At 36.8% G+C, this 20,452-nt stretch overlaps 1 long non-coding RNA gene across 1 annotated transcript; it reads right to left on the bottom strand.

Moving 5' to 3' along the window:
* Positions 1-712: 712 nt before the first annotated feature.
* LOC143682831 (uncharacterized) lies at positions 713-18,718 on the bottom strand. Its single transcript, XR_013175310.1, has 3 exons — positions 18,394-18,718; positions 3,658-3,731; positions 713-1,024 (listed from the first exon to the last, which is right to left on the bottom strand). It is a non-coding gene; the product is annotated as an uncharacterized LOC143682831 (long non-coding RNA).
* Positions 18,719-20,452: the final 1,734 nt, after the last annotated feature.

Here is a 20,452-nt window from a genome sequence, read left to right as displayed (position 1 = left end):
AGTGTAGAAGGGGCTGGAGATGGTGCTGAGTTGACCACCATTCAGTCCAACCTCTACTCTCGACTGTCTCCCCAATAAAAGGAACCCTCCCGTGGTAGTGACAAATGCTGCACCCATTCTCCCATCAAATACTTATTGAACATCTACATGTGATACACATAAGGATTTGAGGTATTTAAAAGTCAATATCCTTGACCTAGCACTCATTACGCTACCCACTAATCCTTATTCAGATGACTTGTTTTAGCTTCCTGGGCTGCTCAAAGCAGGTAGAACTTATTAATTTATAGTTTGAGGCCAAGCAAATGTCCAAATCAAGGCATCATCAAGGTGATGCTTCTTCCTGAAACCGAACACCTGTGATCCTCAGCTCCTCCATCACACGGCAGGGCACATGACTGCGTCTGCTGGTCTCTCTATTCTCTTCTGGGTTTTGTTGATTCCAGCTTCTTGCTTCCATGGCTTTCTTTCCTCTCACTATATATTCATTCCATTTATAAAGGACTTTGCTAAGAGGATTAAGATCCATCCTGATGGAGGTGGTCACAGCTTAACTGAAGCAGCCTCATCAGAAGATCCTACTAGTGAGTGTGCAACCACAAGTACGGATTCAATTTAAGAACATGTTTTTCTAGGGCACATACAGCTTCAAACCACCACACTTTTTATTGGAAACTAAAAGCATTTCCCACTGTATCATCATCTTGTACCATATAATTTACTTTATTTAGTGAAATGCACCAATTCACATCAGAATAGTAAGAATTTTAATTATTGCAAACATATTGTTTATCCTTCACCCCTACCCCAGGTTTCCTTATTAATTGTTTATCTCAAATGGTCTTTTCCAGCAGTAGAGCAGTAAATATGGGAATTTCTTCTGTTAGATTCAACTTTTTAGCACTAGTGGCTGAGGTGGTCTGCGACTTGCTACTTATGATTGTATCGGTGGCTGAGATATTAATGTTAGATCCTTCATCTGTTACAATGTATTGTTCCCATATTTTCTTCTGGTTTCTGAATTCTGGAAAAACACCAAAGAGCCAAGTCATACCTCAAGTGTCAATGGAAGACCTAGAGTATGAGTAACAGCAGAAGGAACATTGGAGAAAAGAATAATGAATAAAGTGAATGAAAAGTAGAAGAGAGAGAAAGGAGAAGGGAAAAAGATCACAAGTCATGGGAAATGAGTACAGTTTTACCACCCACTGGATTGAAGCTGACCAGAGAAATTGAAGCAATAACCTTGCCCTTAATACTTAATGTCTCTCCACTCTGTCTACTTCCATCTCCTCAAAATCCACCACTCATCATCTCCCTCCTAGATTATTGTTACATCCTCCTTACTTGTTTCCATATCTCTAACCTTGTTCTCACCAACCTTTCTCCTTGGAATAATCTTGCAAAAATTGAAATCTAATTATTTTGACCCACAAACCTACTCACAACCTGTTCGTATTTACAAAGTTTTAAGTGGGAAAAGAGCATAAGGATAACTTTTAAAAGCTCAATATAAGATTGTTTTTATAGTAAAATTTCAAATAAAAACAAAAAGTATAGCAAAAGATAAGAAGGTAAAAATATTAGTCTCTGTGTGGTAAGATTATGGATGCTCTTTTTTTTTCCTTTCCATTTTTTCTACAATGAGCATGTATTACATAGTTAGTAAAGTGAGATTTTTAAGAAATGACACAAAAATAAATTAAGGTACCATGTTATGATAAAGCTAAGCCATTGTCCCCTCATTAATGAGATAACATCGTAAAGGCAGGTGTTCAGCCTCACTGGTTAATTCATTTTTGAAAGACAGAAAGAGACATTAGGCAGAATACACTTAAACTTTTGGGTCATATTTTCTCTACTGTCTAAAGAAATTAGCAACCCAAGGTGAGAAGAAATACACACATGCACAAACACATGCATACATATATGTGCGTGTATTAGCCAGATCAAAACCATCATCCACGTCCTGTCTGTGTACAGAGTAGTAGTTCCTACAAATGAGAGGGAATGGAGGCTCTGAAATCTTCCCAAGGTTTCCCTTAGGTATTGCCTCGTGAACATTATTCAGTTCTCCTGACACCAGCCCTGAGTTAGTTAGTCCAACTGATCTTTGCTACCTGTCAGGAAGAAGAATGGCAGAGGTCTCTAATCTTGAGTCACATCGATCAGGTTAAAATTTATTGGCGGTATTTATTATTCTGGTCAGTCTTTAAAATCCAGGAGATAAAAAATAATCTGATCCAATTAAAAGGATGTTTCTCCTTTACTGTGAGAAATTAGCACCTTTGTTCCAATTTTCCAGGAAGTTTTAGAATAGATCCTAGCTCAGGGCCAGTTTATGACTCTCTTGGTAGTAATTGATTCCGACTAGCAGATAGAGCATATTTAGAAATTCTTCCTCTCTAAACAAAGAGTTAATAGGGATCCACCCTTCTTGCCTCAATTTTGATTCAATTCATTCCATAAGTAGTAAAAATTAGAAAAAATACAGAAAAATAAAAACGATTTCTTACTAAATTCATAGTGCTATATATACAGATCTCTTAATTCCAAAGAGTCCCCAACTTTTCTCATTTTATTCTCTGCTTGCATAGCTTTGCTACCTAATCTTTATTTCTACTCTATTTTTAACTCTGTATTCAATTACATCTTTTCTTTTTTATTTGCAAAAGTAACCAAAATTAGGGAACAGTTTTGAAGGTGAATTTTTAAGGTGAATACTGTTGTCTCATTTTTCATGTTATTTTCTATCTCTAGTTAAACATGAATGCTATTTTAAAAGAGGTTCCAAACTATCATGATGTATATTAATGTCAAAAGACTGTTTTCACACAGAACAATCATTTAAGTTAGTGCCTCTCTCATCTCAGCACCTTTGGGTACATCTTTCTCCCTTTAGAAGTGATTGTTTATACATAATAAGAGCCACTCCAACCTATTCTAATGAAATGAGTCACTTCACCAGATGTTCCAGAAGAAACATAAAATTAAGGTTGAATTTATTTGCCTAGTAGTAGGATGGGTTCCAGAAATCAATTTGAGTATCACATTTCAAGGAATCATTTTATCACAGGCACCCTTTAGAGTAAGAAATTTTATCTATACCATCAAAACAATTTGTGTTTGAGGCCTTGCCAGTTCCTGTTGCTATGTAAAAGATCTTTAATGATAATTAATGTTGATGTGAACATTAATGAAAGAATAGCCCTGGAAGTCTGACTAACATGATACTAAAAGTTGATTTCCTAGTGCAAAAATAGGAGGGAAAGAAACCTCCAAAGAAATGGGTTGGGATTTCTGAATGTGCATGTTAGGATGATTACTTTGGATTTTAAAATATATTTCCCCTCATTTATCATTTTTCCTTCACTTTATTTTTGGCTTCACATTTCCATTAACTATGGGTCAAATGTCATTGAATTTTTAAAAATGCCTAGGAGATTGATGGATTTTCTTAAGAAAACCTCTGAATTTGAAGACATCATTATATTTCAAAGGTTAATTTTCCCCAAAATATATCACAAATAATCCAATTTTAAAGAAAATTATAGCTTTAAAATCCTGCAGCTGAAAGATGAGATTTCTAGTTTATATATGCCTTGATGAAGGAGGCTTTAGGGAAATTAACTTACTTTTCCACTTAATTCAACCTACCCATTTCTCCAAATAGAAAAGATTTTCTGGTTACTGAAAAGTTATTGTAAGAATGAAGAGTCACATCTTCATATCTGAAAGAAAAAATAATCATATGTGGGATTAGATTTTATAGAGAAAATAAATTTGCAATATTTTTCTTTTACTTCCTTGATTTGTTAGTAAGACAGCTCTTTTTTTTTAGAGAAGCTATAAGTTCACAAAAAAATTATTCAGAAAATTTGGAGTTCCCATATATTCCCATTCATACTCACGATTTTACCTATCATTAAACACTTTGCATTAGTATAGAAATTTTCTTACAATTGATGAAGCAATATTATTCTAATTAAGCTATGAACTATAGTCCACAGTTTACATTGGAGATCCCTATTTGTGTTGTACGGTTGTAAGCTTTTTAAAAATTTTTATTCTGGTAGCATATTACAGCTCAGAATTTCCCATTTTAGCCACTTTCAAAATTACAATTCATTGGTATTGATTACACTCAAAATGTTATGCTACTACCAAGTCCATCTATTACCCAAACTTTATCATCACTCCAAACAGAAACTCTACCAATTAAGCATTAATTTCCTATTCCCTACCCCCACCTTGGCCCCTGGGAGCCTGTATTCTGATTTCTTTCTCAATGAATTTCCTAATTCTAACAATTTCAAATAAGAGAGAGCATAAGATATTTATCCTTTTTCGTCTGACCTAATTACACAATATGATGTCACATGTTTCAGAATAATGATAAATACTCTTTTGTATGTATGTGCCACATTTTGTTTATCCATTCATCAGTTGATGGACATGAGTTGCTTTCATCTTTTTGGCAATTGTGAATAATGCTGCTATTATCACCAGTGTGCAAATATCTGTTCAAGTCCCTGCTTTCAATTATTTTGAGGATATGCCTAAAAGTGGGATTGCTGAGCTACATGGTAATTCTACACAAAACTTTCTGAGGAACTGCCAGAAACTGTTTTCCACAGCAGCTGCACAATTTTACCTTCCCACCAAGAATAAACATGTATTCCTATTTCTCCACATCCTCTCCAATGTTAGTTATTTTCTGTTTTTTTTTTTTTTAATGTAGCTGTTCTAGTGAATGTGAGGTGGTAACTCATTGTTCTTTTGATCCATTTCCCTTGTGGCTAATGATGTGCAGCATCTGTTTGCATGCTTTTTGGCTACTCTCCCATCTTTTTAGAAAAATATTCATTTAAGTCTTTTGATTTCTTAACTAGGTTGCTTGTCTTTTTTCTTTCCAGTTGTAAAATTTTCTTAGATATACTGGATATTATGCCCTCATGGGATATAAGTTTCCAAATATTTTCTCCCATTGTATAGGGTGTCTTTTTACTTTTACGGTAAAGTCTGCTGATGCACAAAAGGTTTTGATTTTATTAAAGTTCCACTTACATGTATTTTTCTTTTGTTTCTCATTTTTGTTCTCATATTTAGGTCTTTGAACCATTTTGAGCTAATTTTTGTGTATGATGTGAGGTAGGGGTGAACAGTCATTCTTTTGCATATGGATATCCAGTTTTTCCAAAACCATTTGTTGAAGAGACTATTCTTTTCCCATTGAGTAGATGTGGCACTCTTGTCAAAAGGCAATTTGCCATAAATGTGAGGGTTTATTTCTGAACTCTTGAATTGTTTCCATTGGTCTATATGTTTATCCTTGATCCAATACCATGTTTTGGTTACTATAGCTTTGTAATAAGTTTTAAAATCAGAAAGTATGAGTCTTCCAATTTTGTTCTTTTCCAAGATGTTTTTGGCTGTCTGGGGGCCCTAACCCTCCATATCAATTTGATGACTGACTTTTCCATTTCTGCAAAGAACACTGTTAGAATTTTAGTTGGGATTGGATTGAATCTATAAAACATTTTTGGCAAATGGACATCTTAATATTTTGTCTTCCAATACATGAACATGGCATGTCCTTTCATTTATTTAGGTCTTCTTTGATTATTTTAACAATGTTTTGTAATTTTCCATGTACAAGGCTTTTATTTCCTTGGTAAGATTTATTCCTATGTATCTGATTATTTTAGCTGCTATTGTAAATGGATTTTTTTTTTCTCATTTACTGCTCAGATTGTCCATTACTATTGTATAGAAACACTACTGAATTTTCTGTGTTGATCTTGTATCCTGCTGCATTGTTGAGTTCTTTTATTATCTCTAGTAGCTTGGCCATGGATTTTTCAGGATTTTCTATATATAATATCATGACATTTGCAAATAGTGAAAGTTTCAGTCTTCCTTTCCAACTTGAATGTGTTTTCTTTCTCTTTTTTTGGTCTAATTCCTCTTTCTAGAACTTCCAGTGCAATGTTGAATAACAGTGGTGGCAGTGAACATCCTTATCTTGTGCCTGATTTTAAGGGGAAAGGTTTCAGTCTTTCACCATCTAGTCTAAAAAATGTTAACTATGTGTTTTTCATATACGACATATTGAGGACGTTTCCTTCCATTCCTACTGTTCTATGTTTTTTATCAAGAAGAGGTGCTTAAATTTTGTGAAATGCCTTTTCTGTGTCATTTAAGATGATCCTGTGGTTTTATCCTTCATTCTGTCAATGTGCTTTATTAGATTAACTGATTTTCTTATGTTGATCCACACTTGCATACTTGGGATCAGTCCTGATCATGGTGTATAACTATTTTAATTTGCTGTTAGATTTGGTTTGCTAGTATTTTTTTTTTTTTGAGGATTTTGGCATGTATGTTCATAAGGGATATTGGTCTTTAATTTTTTTTTCTTGTCGTATCTGTATCTGGCTTTAGTATTACAGTGTTGTTGGCCTCATAGAATAAGTTAGAAAGTGTTCTCTCCTCTTCAAATTTTTTTAAGATTTTGAGCAGGACTGGTGTTAATTCTTCTTGGAATGTTGGGCAAAATTCAGCAGCAAAGCCATTTGGTTCTAAGCATTTCCTTGTGGGGAAGTTTTTGTTTACCGAGTCAATCTTTTTGCATGTTATTGGTCTATTGAAATCTTTTATTTCTCCTAGAGTCAGTGTAGGTAGGTTGTATATGTCTAGGAATTTTCCTATTACATCTAGGCAATCTAAAAATTTATTGGCATTCAGTTGTTCATGGTATCCTCATATAATCCTTTTTATTTCTTTGGGGCGGTAGAAATGTCCCCTTTTCATTTCTGATTTTAGTTATTTGTGTCTTTTTTTCTCTGTTAGTTTAGCTGAAGATTTATCTATTTTATTGATCTTTTCAAAGAACCAACTTTTGGTTTTGTTTATTCTCAATTTTTTTTTAAATTCCCAATTTCACTTAACTCCTCTCTAATCTTTGTAATTTCCTCATTTTGCTCATTTTGGGTTTGGTTTGCTCTTTTTATCTAGGTCTTCCAGTTGTGAGGTTGTGTCTCTGACTTGAGATCTTTCCTCTTTTTAGACATAAGCATTTTGAGCTATAAATTTCTCTCTCAGCACTGCCTTTGCTGTGTCTCATAAGTTTTGATATGCTCTGTTTTCATTTTAATCTGCTTCAAGATATTTCCTAATTTCCCTTATGATTTCTTTGGCCCATTGGTTAAACATGCATTGTTTAATTTCCACACATGCATAAATGTTCCAGTTCTGTTTCTGTTATTGATTTCTAGCTTCATTTTCATTGTGGTTGAAGAAGATACATTGAATGATTTCAATCATTGAAAACCTGTAGGTTTTAAAATAATATGTATTCTGCTTCTGTTTTGTTAGTTGTTCTATAAATGATTCTCGATTTAAGTTAATAAACCTAATTCTGCTTGCCACTCCCAGAGCTCCTTTAACATCATGATTCTATTTCAGTAAAATTTTGACTTCATGAATCTCAGTATTTTTGAAAGATCTAACATGCGTTTTGGGATTAATGCTCACCACTTAGCAAACCCTAAGATAAATAGTATTATTATTGTTCTCTTAGAGAGGAGGCAATCAGGAGCCAGAGAAATTGACTAACTTCCCCAAGGTCACACGGCTAGTCAGGGGAGAGTCTAGAACTGCATCCAGGCTTCTGACAGCATGCTCCCAGACAGCTCTAGTTCATTGCTACACAGCAGGAAAACTACACGTGGATGATCTCTTTTGCTTCTGTTAATTCTTTAGAGGGATGTCCAAAATGATCATCTGTTATTAGTTACGGTTTTTGAGCTCCTAATAGGACAATTAAAAAGAAAACACAAGATCTTCTATTCTTTATAAGAGTGAAATCATTGCAATGTTATCTGCGTTTTGGGGCATTAGATAGTATTATCCTAACTCCATGGTATAATTGGGTCCTTTTGAGTCAATTAGTGCAGGGAAAAATTCAAAGCTGAGATAAGTCATAAAGTTTCTGAGAAAACATATATTTAGCATCAGGGTCAAGTTGTGATTTGTATAGCAATTTTACCTAATAATTCAGAAATGGCATTTAACATAAAAACTGAACCTCAGATTATTTTTCAAAAGTGTAGTTCTCCCCGGTCTGCAGCAGGACTCCCTCCAACAGTCCTTAGGCCTTAATTAAATAAGAGCAAAAGAGAGCACTGGGCTTGGGTTCAGGATAAATATCCTTGGCTTGCACAGGGGATGTTGCTTTAATGACTTGGAATATGTCCAGAAAGCTCAGACTGGCTAGCAGGCAAATCTGACAGCTACTGGATCTCACAGTAATAACATTCTAACCAATTAAAAGCTGAGCTAGAAATAATGGTTTGTCACTGAGTGGTGTTTCAGAAACCAACTGGTCCAGATTAACCAGAGGATTAGCTTTTCTAACTGAATTTAAAGGTCATGGGAAGGTGCCATTAACGAAAGACAGAGAAAAGCACCCAATTAAAAGAGGGAAAATTATATAGAAATTATGCTAATAGATATTACTGCATTATTTATAGACAACCAAACAAATTGCTGTCTCATTTTATGGCAGGAGTTTGTAATAAAGGATAAATGTATTTATTATTTTTAAAATGTTAAATGAGCAATCAGGTACTTCTAAGGGATTCCTCTAATGGAAAGAGCATAGGTAGGTTACAAACATCCATTCACAGGTACATTCATTTTTAAACAGGATTCCTGGTGGGTTAATCCATCCTGTTTTGACTGATCCTTAACTCTGATGGAATCAAAGTCAAGTTAATGATTTGACTGTCTCACTTGCCAGTGCGCTTGAGATCAGCAATTCAGATGGCAGGTGTGATATTCACAGACTTGTGCGGATAGGACCAGCCAGGGGCCCATTCTTATCAGGGCTCTTGAAACTGGTGTATGCAGAAAGGAGGCTTCAGTGCCACTTGTAAGGCTTTTCATGGGGTGGGGGTGGGATATCAGGGATGACTTGTCCTCACTGAAAAGACCATTCTTCTAAAATTCACTCTACTTGAGCATCCCACAGCATGCATCCCCTGTGGGAAAGTGGGCCCATCAGCCCCTATATGCAAAGTGAAAATAGCTTGCTGTAGGCAGAAGAATCTTGGGATAGCTCTTAGTTAAATTATTGGTGTGCAGTCAGGGGTTAAAGTTATCTCCTGTTTCTAAGGCTATTTCCTGAGCCTAGCACATTGCCTGTCACACACTTCAACAGACAAGAGAAGGAGGGGGGTATTGAAGGGAGAGAGGGAGGGAGAAAGGCTGGTTGTAGGGATGCAACATTTTGCTACTCTCTGAAAGGGATTAGAATAGCCAGAAAACCCAATCAATTTCAGTTCTGCCATACATGTGTAGCACTTCAGCTGAGCTAAGTAAACTGGTTTTAAAAAATATTCATTAGAGAAGTTGTGGATTTAGGGAATAATCATGCATAAAATACAGAATTCCCATACACCACGCCACCACCAACACATTGCATTACTGTGGAATGTTTGTTACAACTAATGGTAGCATGATTTTATAATTTATAATTGTACTCTTTTTTTTAACAGTAGTAGCCAGCATTTATTGGGAGATTCTATGTTCTATGCACTGTAAGAAGCAATTTACATGGATTACCTCATTTAAAACACCAAATACACAGGCCTGTGAAATATATTATTTTATTATTGTTTTATTTTTAATTAGAGAAGTTGTAGGGTAACAGGAAAATCTCGTAAAACAACCCAGCATATATGGAAATATATATATATATATATATAACCCCCTTTTATTGAAGTTTTGCATTAGTATGGTATCTTTGTTACAACTGATGAAAGAATATTAAAATATAGGTCATGGTTCACATTAGGCATATTTTTTACCCATATACCACCCTGATTTTAACACTTTGTATTAGTTTGGTATATTTGTTATAATTCATGAAAGAACATTCTTGTATTTATACTGTTAATCCCAGTTCATCATCTACAACAGGGTTCACTGTGTTATACACTCCTGTGCTAGTTTGCAAGCTGCCCGAATGCAATATACCAGAACCAGAATGGCTTTTAAAAAGCAAAAGTATTAAGTTGCAAGTTTGCAGTTCTAAGCCTGTGGAAATGTCCAAACTGAGGCATCTAGGAAAAGATCCAAGGAAGACCGATGTGTCTGCAGCACCTCTGTCAGCTGGGAAGACACACTGGTCCCTGGCTCCTGGGCTCCGTTGCTTTCAGCCTCTGTTCCTATGGAGGTTCCTCACTCTACTTCTCCAGGGCTGGCTTTCATCTCTTGGCTTCCCTTGGCTCTCTCCAGGTTATGGCTTACTTAACATCTCATGGCAATGTCTGCTGGGCTCCAGGCATCTCCAGACATCTGTGTCTCTGTTCTCCACATGTCCACATCTCTGTCAGCTCTGCTACGAAGTTTCTCTTGGCTGTGAGGCTTGTGTCATTTCTGGCTCTCTCTCCTAAGTGTTTCTTATTTTAAAGGATTCCAGTAAGCTAATCAAGACCCATCTGGAATGGATGGAATCACATCTCCATCTCATCAAAGTTAATACACACAACTGGGCGTGTCACATCTCCAGGAAGATCGTCGAATCAAAAGATTCCACCGACAGTACTGAAGAGGGATTAAAAGAAACAGTTGTTCCCACAAGATTGCATCAGGATTAAGATATGGCTTTTCTTGGGTACATAATAGATTCAAACCATCCCAACTCTCATGTTTTATCTTCTAACTTTCATTGTAGTAATATACACAACCCAAAGCTTCCCCCTACAACCTCCTTTACAGATATAATTCAGCACTGTTAATCATACTCACAATAATGTTCAAACTAAATGGAAATCTTTTACAAATTAAGTATTAACTCCTCATTCTCTATCTCCAATCTATCCCCTGATAACCTATATATTCTAGATTCTAACTCTATTCGTTTGCTTATTATAATTAGTTCCTATCCGTGAAAGCATATAACATTGGTCCTTTTGGGTTTGGTTTATTTCGCTTAGCATAATGTACTCAAATTCATCCATGTCATCACATCATCAGGACTTCATTCCTTTTTTGATACTGAATAATATTCCATTGTATGTATATACCACATTTTTGTTATACATTCATTAGTTGAGGGACTTTGGTGGAAAAGAATTAAATAACTCAAACATTTTGAGGCGCTTAATAATGATTCTGCATATTTATCTTTTATCTTATTTTCCATTCATTGTACTGATTATACTTCTCCATTCTGTATTATATCCTGAATGGATTGGAGAGAACTAAAAAGAATAACACCTATTTCTGGTTATATTTAGTGTTTATTTATGCTACCAACCACTAGATGTACTCCTAGAACAATGCTAACAAATGACTTCTATGTGCATTTTCACTAAGGGAGCCCCTTGCATTGTGTTGAGGTAAGCCAGGTGCTGGTACTTCCGTATGGAAAGCTCTTCCCTGCACATTTCAGTCTGTGAAAGGCCTATCTTCCTGGTTATTTGTAGACTAACTCTTTTGCTGTATACTTTTCTTCCACATACGTTATATGCTTTAACAATCAAGGATGTCACAGCCACTTGGAGACCAACACTTCCTTCAAAGCCTTGCTGAAACCCTGCCTCTTCCAGAACCCTCTTGGAGCTTCTGGGTTGGAGCTCACCTCTCTTTTTTATCTCCCATGGCACATTATTTAGCACATCCCAGAGTTGATCCTGAACGAGGGGTCTTTTGGATGTGTCTGCCTCTTCCTTTAAAGTGTGAGCTTCTAAAGGACTGAGGCTGTATTGTAATCATTTTTTTTATTTCCCAGAGCATCTAGCACACAGAATAGTCACTTAATAAATGCTTATTGAATTGAATAGTATAAAATAATTTCATGTCAGTGCAATCCTTTATCACTGACTTGGAAAAAATGCCAAGGGGGAAAAAATTGAGTTAAGCTGAAACATATTCATTTTTGCAATATACTATATCAGACGTAAAGATTGCCCAATATATCTGTTTCAAGTTTCTTATAGAACATTCCTTCAATTCATAGATATACTGTATATTGGAATACTGAAGTGAATTACTCAGGAGGCATCCGTCTAAAGGATATGAAACTTATAGAATTGCATATGCTTTATGAGACCCCCAAAATGTGGAATATAAAGCCCATCAAACTTTTTGAAAGCCGCGGGAGAGAAATAAAATACAAAAAGGTAATCATGTAACAGCAGCGGCAGCCAGACTCCCTAAGTTGTGTCAAAACTGCCTGACTAGTTAGAACATGTCCGGGGCTTCTCCTCCGCCTTTTTCTCTAACTCTCCCTATTTCCTCTGCTGCCTTGGAAAACTTGCTCTCATTAAAAGGGACGGGGAACTAGCCACCTCATTACGTTCACTTAAGGCAGAATTTCGCTGGTCAGTTCTGGACACTGTTAGTTGCAGCTGCCACTTTGGGAGTTTGAGCCCTTCTTGGCATCACGGCTTGGGTTGGGATATTTATTTGTCTTACTTTGAAATTTACATGTCTTCAGAACAACTAAAATTCACAAGAACAAACTAATTAATGGATTCCATTTTTGACAGCTACAAGAAGACGGATGAGAAAGTAACATGCTTCTGGCAGCGTGTTATCAATTGGGAGGCAACAGTGCATTCCCTCTATGTGGAACAGTGAGCTGGAACCGACCCTGACAGATGACATGGCCCTCTGACAGTGACGCCTGTAGGAGCTGACAGCTCCACTTGCAGTCAGTCAAGTCTGCGCTTTGCAGTAGAATTTTAACGGGCTTGATTTGCAGAATATGCTTTGCCTGCTTCCCAGACTGTAGTAGAAGTGACTAAAAATTTCAAAGCATTCACATTAAATAGTGGATTTTTGATGTTACCCCCAACTTTTTTCCCCTCAGAGCTAATAATAATAGTAGTAGTAAATGAATTATAATCTTGAAAATTAAAAACTGTAGGACATCTAGGGAAAGGACAATTCTCCCTTTAAAATTAGGTTTTCTACAAAGCAAGATAATTCATCTACAGTCAAAATCCCTTGGGAAGCCCGAGATGCCAAATTTCCCAAAGTAAGTATAATCAGAACAATATATGTATATTTATATATATTCAAATCACAGTAATGGGGGTGGGCTGGTTTAATTATGCTATTAAAACTTTTTGAATGTACCCAAAAATATTTTTTTGAAAGAGTCTTGCTCATTTACTCCCAGGTTTTAGATCATGATTTTTATTTCACTGATTTTTTGCAAATAGCTGCTCTTCGTTCAAGATATGTGTATGAAGCCAATTCCCTGGAAAGTTACTATTCTGTGTTTCAATTCTTTCATGAAGAAAATGTAGGTAATCATCGCTGTCACCACCGACATACCTTACAGGCTGGGAGCAAGAAATAAGGGCATTGGGGTTGTCAATGAGGGGCTGGAAGGCCAAATTAGACTGGCAGGGGTTTTGTGCATTTTTTAATTTGAACGCCCCTAGGCTGGGCAGTTACTGTCCAGTTTGCACAGCCTCTGCTCCCTGTCTAACACTGTGCCTCTTTGCACATTTATGTAACTTTCCAGACCCACAAAAACAACTGAGTTTGTGACATGGTGTTGCCAGCAATGTATTCTCATTACTCCTCATAGAAACACATAATTTTCAAATTGTTGGTTTCAAAAGACTTGCCATAAGTGGAAGAAATAAAATAGAATTTAATGGTGGAGACAGGCAAATATAAGTGAAATAAACATACAATTACAAAGAACAGCTGAAGAAAAGGGTAATACTGACATATGATGCAGACCATGTTCCAAGGCTGATAAGCTATCAAAATTGAGCTGCACGTACTTGAACATACTTAACTAGTCCTTTCTCTCCAGCCCACCACCCCTCTTCCAATAAATACACACATACTAGAAAGCTAAGACTAGGGATCTCATCTCTGCAAAGCAAAGGGACTTATTTGTTACTTAGGTTATCTAGCCAGTTACCATATGTGACCGAAATTTCACATCTGTATAATTATAAATGATCGAGGAAGTGATAGGAAAGGCACGTGTAGGAGAGATGAGTTTCTGAAATGGTTTGATGGAGGAAAGGTTCATAGATTGGTAATGGAGAGAAAAAGTTATTTTAGACAGAGAATGGTTTAGGCAAAGATTCAGAGATGAGAAAGACCAAGTTATCACTGCTAGAATGGAGCCCAAGTGGTTTATAATGAGGAAAAGACAAGGCTGGGTTCACTGGCTTAACTACATGTACAAAGCATTACAGCATGCCAATTTGTAAGACAATGCATTTCACAGACTGCATACAAAAGCCGAGTAAAATATAATGACCTTCCATTTGTTTTATGGTAATTGGACATTTATTTCATGAAGTAAGTACCGCTATTATACCATGACCCATGATAAAAAGGAAAACTTTTCAGTTTACATTTCACCCATCATAACCTCGAATATTAAGATAAACTTACATGCTCCATTAACTAGAAAATAATTCCCTTGCATGCTTTGAATTTGCCTAGGGTGTGGTTCTCAGTGAGAACAAGTTCAATTGATATGCCTGAAGAATTCTAATTAAGAAACAAGGTAATTTCAAAGGTACGACATTTACTGCATTACTGGCATCTTTTTAATGCATGCTTTTATTCTGTCCTTCAGTTTCTTGAATCTCCATATATTCTTTTGAGGTTTAACTTTGTGATTTCTATATCAATTAAACCTTACTGGCCAACCTCATATCTCATAGATGAAAATGAATATAGGCTAATAATGATGTTGGTTAGTGCCTAGTAAGCTTAGATTAATGAATCAATGATTATTAGTTAGATATCTACATACTAGATCTCTTGACAGTATTCAAAAGAATTATTGGATATATTTTTTTCCCTCTAATGAAGGAAGCCAGTAATAGAATGAAGAAATTAACAATATAAAATAGATAATTATAGATAATAGATTTCTCCATAAAATTAACATTTCTTGCCAAGTTCCTCTTTCTCGAATCTTTGAATAATCATTTATTACATTATTATTATTATGAGATGCTTAACCAATTATATGACACATAAATACGAAGTGATTATAATCTCAATATTCTTGCCTTCCTAGCTGACAGATGTGTTCCAGACAGCATCAACCTTTCTTCAGAGAAGGTAACGTCTTGTTAGGGCTTTAATTTGAACATTCTCATGGCCTTAGAATGGTCAACTTGCAACTTATTAAATTGCCTTTTTAAAAGCCATTCAAGAGTTTTAAATATGATGGGTAGATTGTAAAAGAATTTTCCATTTTAGATGGGAAGATGAAGGAACCAAACTTCACATAAATAACTGTATTCAGGTTATCAGGTAAATACCTAAGTTAGATATGCTCCAGGTGCCCAAGACTCTTGCCAGCTCTCTTGCTGCTGCTGCCTTGGCCCACAGACAATTGCATTCACTATGGAGTTGGGAACCTGTTTGCAGGAAAGTCATAACCCAATACCACATTTTATTGCAGTGAGAAAATTAAGCCAATAGGGAAATAACGTGGTGAGTGGGGTCCCCTTAGTACCTATGGATGAATTTTTTCCCCCCCCTTTTAACTAAGATCTTTGTTGGGACATCATCTTGAATATGTGAGCTGTCAAGATAGGATTACAAGTGACAGAGATCTAAAGTAATAGCTTCTGGTCTAAATGGGCCTATTTCAAACATGAATCCTAGAATTAATTTAAAACTCTCCTTTTGATAGTTTCTGTAGACCCATATCATGTTATTTGTTCTACAAATCTCCTAGGGAATAGTTGCATGGACTCATGTAGGTTACTGTGCCAGTTTGAATCTATTATTTACCCAGAAAAGCCATGTTTTAATCCTGATCCAATCTGGTGGTGGCAAAGAGTGATTCAGTACTGTAGGGTGGAAACTTTCAGTTAGATTACCTCCATGGAGATGTGACACACTCAGTTGGGGGTGTGACTTTTTGATTAGATGGAGGTATGACTCCACACATTCAGGGTGGTTCTTGATTAGTTTAAAGGAGTCTTTAAAAGGGGAAACATTTTGGAGAAACCTTAGAAATGACAGAGATGCTAGCCAATGCAGACACTTGGGGAACAGTTGCTCCAGAGCTGACAGAGCCCACACAGCCAGAGATGTTTTAAAATGCAGGAGGAAAACACCCCCAGGGAAGCCTAATGAAATGAGAAGCCAGAAGAGAGAGCTAGCAGATGATGCCATGTGCCTTCCCACTGACAGAGGTGTCAGAGGCCAAAGACCTCACCAGCCACTTGCCTTCCTTCTGACAGATGTGTTCCAGATAGCATCAACCTTTCTTCAATGAAGGTAACATCTTGTTGGTGCTTTAATTTGGACATTCTCATGGCCTTAGAATTGTCAACTTGCTACTCATTAAATTGCCTTTTTAATAGCCATTCAATTTTTGTTATGCTGCATTCTGGTAGCTTAACAAACGAATACCAATTTTGGTACCAGGAGTGGGGTGCTGTTGTGGTTTGCAAATACCAAACATGTTGTAACAGGTTTTTTTTTTTAACGGATAAGGGAAAGATTATGGAAAAGTTGTGAAGAGCTTGATATAGAAGGCCTAGAATGCTTTGAAGAGACTTTTGGTAGAAATGTGGACTCTAAAGATACTTCTGATAAGGCTTTAGGCAGAAATGATGAATGTATCATTGCAAACTGGAAGGAGAGTGATTCTTGTTTTCAAGTGGCAGAAAAGATGGCAAAATTAGGTGCTGGAATTGGATGGAAGGCAGAATTTAAAAGTGATGAACTTGGATATTTAGCAGAAGAAATCTCCAAACTGAATGTGGAAAATGCAGTCTGGCTACTCCTTGAAGCTTATAGTAAGATATGAGAAGGAAGAGATAAGTTGAGAACTAAACTCCTGCATACAAAAAACAAGCAAACAGAAATTGATGGTCTGGATGATTCTGCATTTCCAGAAAAATGAGACTCCTGTGAATAGGACCCCACCTGAGAATTTAACCAAACATGGAACCAGTGAGCCATTTCAGAAAAAGGATTGGAAATGGAGTTATCCAGAAAGGATTTGTGGAAAGTCCTATTGTCTGATAGTTATGATCCATGCATACTACATAGAAAACCAACAAGAGTCTTGCAGGATCTATATAAATGGAACCACTGCCAGTCTAGACCAAGATGGATAGGAAAGGACATATTGAAGGAAAAATTACTTCAAGACAGCAGAGATCCCAGGTGCTGCCTTGATGTTGGAGAGGGTGAAGCCAAGAGAAGGTGTTCCTCACAATATTCTCCAGTGTTGGAAAACTTACCCCAGTATTTGAAGAGAGCAGAGCCACTGAGTAGGCTCTTGGAAGAGGTGGGACTGTTGCTTTCTACAACCCGGAGGATAAATGGCTCTCAAATGTTGAAATCCAATGGAGTCTTCCCTGCAGGTTTTCAGAACTGTTTGGGTCCATTGACGCCTGTTTACCTTTTGGTTTCTCCCTATGGCAATGAAACATGTATCCTATCACTGTTTCTCCTTGAATATTGGCAGTAGATAACTTGTTTTGAGTTTCACAGGATTATAGCCAGAAGAGAATTTTGAACAGTTTCTGATTTTGCATTGCATTTATGTTGCTACTGAAATGTTTTAAACTTTGTGATATTGTAATGGAATCAATGTATTTCGTATATGGAAGGAATATGTCTTTTGGGGGTTCAGAGGGGTAGAATGTGCCAGTATGAATCTATTTTGTTCCCCAGAAAAGCATGTTTTAATCTTGATCCAATTTTGTAGGGACAGCCATTTCTTTTAATTCTGATTCAATAGTGTAGGGTTTTGATTAGATCTCTGTGGGAATGTATCATGCCCAGTTGTGGGTGTAACCTTTTGATAAAACGAAGATGTAATTCCACCCATTCAAGGTGTGTCTTGATTAGTTTGCTAGAGTCTTTAAAAGGGGGAACATTTTGGAGAAACCTTAGAAATAACTGAAATGCTAGCTGATGCAGATGCTTGCAGAACAGTTGCTTCAAAGCTGACAGCTCATACAGCCTGAGACCTTTGGAGATGCAGGAGGGAAAAGCCTGTGGTGAAACCTAATGAAATGAGAAGCCAGAAGAGAAAGTTAGCAGACATTGCCATGCACTTTTCCAGCTGACATAGGTGTTCCAGATGGCATCAGTCTTTCCTGAGTGAAGGTAACCTCTTGTTGGTGCCTTAATTTGGGCATTTTCATAGCCTTAACAAACTATTGCAGGTGATAAATACCTCTTTCCCCATAATTCAGAATAAAACTGAAAAATGGGACAAGAATTTTTGTCTAGTATTAAATGACCATTTTATTTAATAAGAGCTACTTCATAATATAAATAACCAGTAATTAGTGTATTAACTACAATTAATATTTGATTTTTCAAAGCCTATCAGTCTTATGAGAAATCATTTACCTTTATTTCTTCCCTTTCCCCAATATAATTTTGGGCACAGCTGATTCCATATTGACCTTCCCGAATCTTTTGGAACTCCTCTGAACATCTTAAAGGACCTTAAAGGAGCTAGGAAAACCAAGCCAACACCACCTCAGTGTATCCACCATATCTCTGCGGGCATCATCCCATTATGTTTGCTCAGAGTATCGATTAATTCCATTTCCCTTTTCTTTTCTTCATTCATTCGTTAAATAAACATGTATAGACTCTGTATCGGGCTGTGCTCAGTCCTGAAGAAACACTGATGACAAACAGAGGCATGGTCACTGGCCTCTGAAGCTCACAGTCTTGGCAGAGGGGGTAGCCCAGGCAACCACACAGCAATCACAATGTGATACAGAAGGTGCCATAATGGGGGGCACATGGGAGAGGAACCCAATCCAAAGGCTTAGGAAGACATCTTGGAGGAAATGATATTTAAGCAGACATCTAAAAGATGAAAGGGAATTGGCCAGATGAAAGAGGTGGAATGTGCTCCTAGCAGATGACACAGCATATGCCAAGGTCCGTAGGCAAGAATATGCAAAGGAAATTAGGAATAGCTGAAATGTGGGATACTTGTGAGGGAGTAGCAGAGATGAGACTGAAGCTAAACAGGTAGCAGTGACTAGATCACGCACAGCCTTGAAAACCACACTGAGTTAAGACTTTATCTTTAGAGCAATAGGAGAGCCATTCCAAAAAACTTCCATATGAAGGATATACATATCTACACTCCCATTGTATGAAGGACATCCATATCTACACTCCCATTGATGTTGTACATAAAGAAAGGGAAGAGAGATATAATTACTTTCGTCCACAACTGCCATATTGTCCTCTTCCCCTCATGTTTTGTCTGTATGTATGCACACTGCACATGTGCATGCTGGCAAAAAGAATTTCCCATCTACATGAGATTCTCTTTCCCTGAAATGGTCTTGCAACGGCTTCTCTGTCCTCTTTAGTCCTACAACCCTCTTACAATGTGTTTTCACTGACTGGTTAAAAAATAGTTTTAAGCACCTCCTACTGGCAGTCATTGTGTAAAGTATGGGGGATATAATGGTGGGTAAAAAGACACACGTTCTGCTCTGTTGGATTTACATCTTTGTTTACAGTTTCCTAAGGAAAACCTTAAATAAGTAAATAACAGATATTTTACTGGTGATAAAGGAATATAAGTTTGGAAGCAGAGACCAACCTTTTTTCCTAAAAAGAATACTTCAGAAAACACAGATCTGGATTGAAATGTTTAAGCCTTGTTGACATGATGACAAATAAATATTTAGTCAAGTTACAAACTAATGTGTGAAGGCCACAGCAGTATCTTAACTTCCCCATCCCCTCTCCCTGCTTCACTCAGAAATATTTTGTGAAAATCTTTCTAACTCCTGTAGTATACTGTCACACCAAAGGCATGTTTCCAGAAAGGAAAAAAAAAATGAGGCAGCAGCTTCTCTGCTACCACAGAGATGAATCTTTTTCAGTTATTTGTATCCGGGAGCATGTGACTCTATGACAGATCTGAAGGTATTAACAAGAAAGAAGGGTGAAGTACTTTCACTGAGGAAAACGTGCGAGTGAGGATTAAAACACAGGACTAGTAAAAAGGGGAGAGATGAAGGTGAGGAAAATAAAATGTATGCCATTTTTTGTAGGATTCAATGAGGATCCACATTAATGAAACTTCATTGGCTGAATTCACATCCCATAGGTGACATGTATTATGGGCTGATAAAATGTGAAGTGAATTCTCTCCAAGCTAACGACAATGACTCAATGAGTATTTATTGACAGCCTTTCTATCAGATGACACAGAGAGATTCAAAGAATAGAACCAATGAGGAGGTGGGAGATTTTTGTCTTGTTTTAACTCTATGCCACATGTTCCAGCCATCTGGTTGGGAGAAACTGTGGATCCCTGATTTGGGGGCACTGACACCTCGGAAAAGGCACAGGGTGATGTGAGCATCCTGATGGTTTAGCTCAGACCATTCTGGGATTTCTTCAGATTGGCCAAACCTTTAGATAATTA

This window comes from Tamandua tetradactyla, chromosome 5 (genome assembly GCF_023851605.1).
Source record: "Tamandua tetradactyla isolate mTamTet1 chromosome 5, mTamTet1.pri, whole genome shotgun sequence".
Taxonomy (NCBI): Eukaryota; Metazoa; Chordata; class Mammalia; order Pilosa; family Myrmecophagidae; genus Tamandua; species Tamandua tetradactyla.
This window is presented reverse-complemented; position numbering and strand designations above follow the sequence as displayed.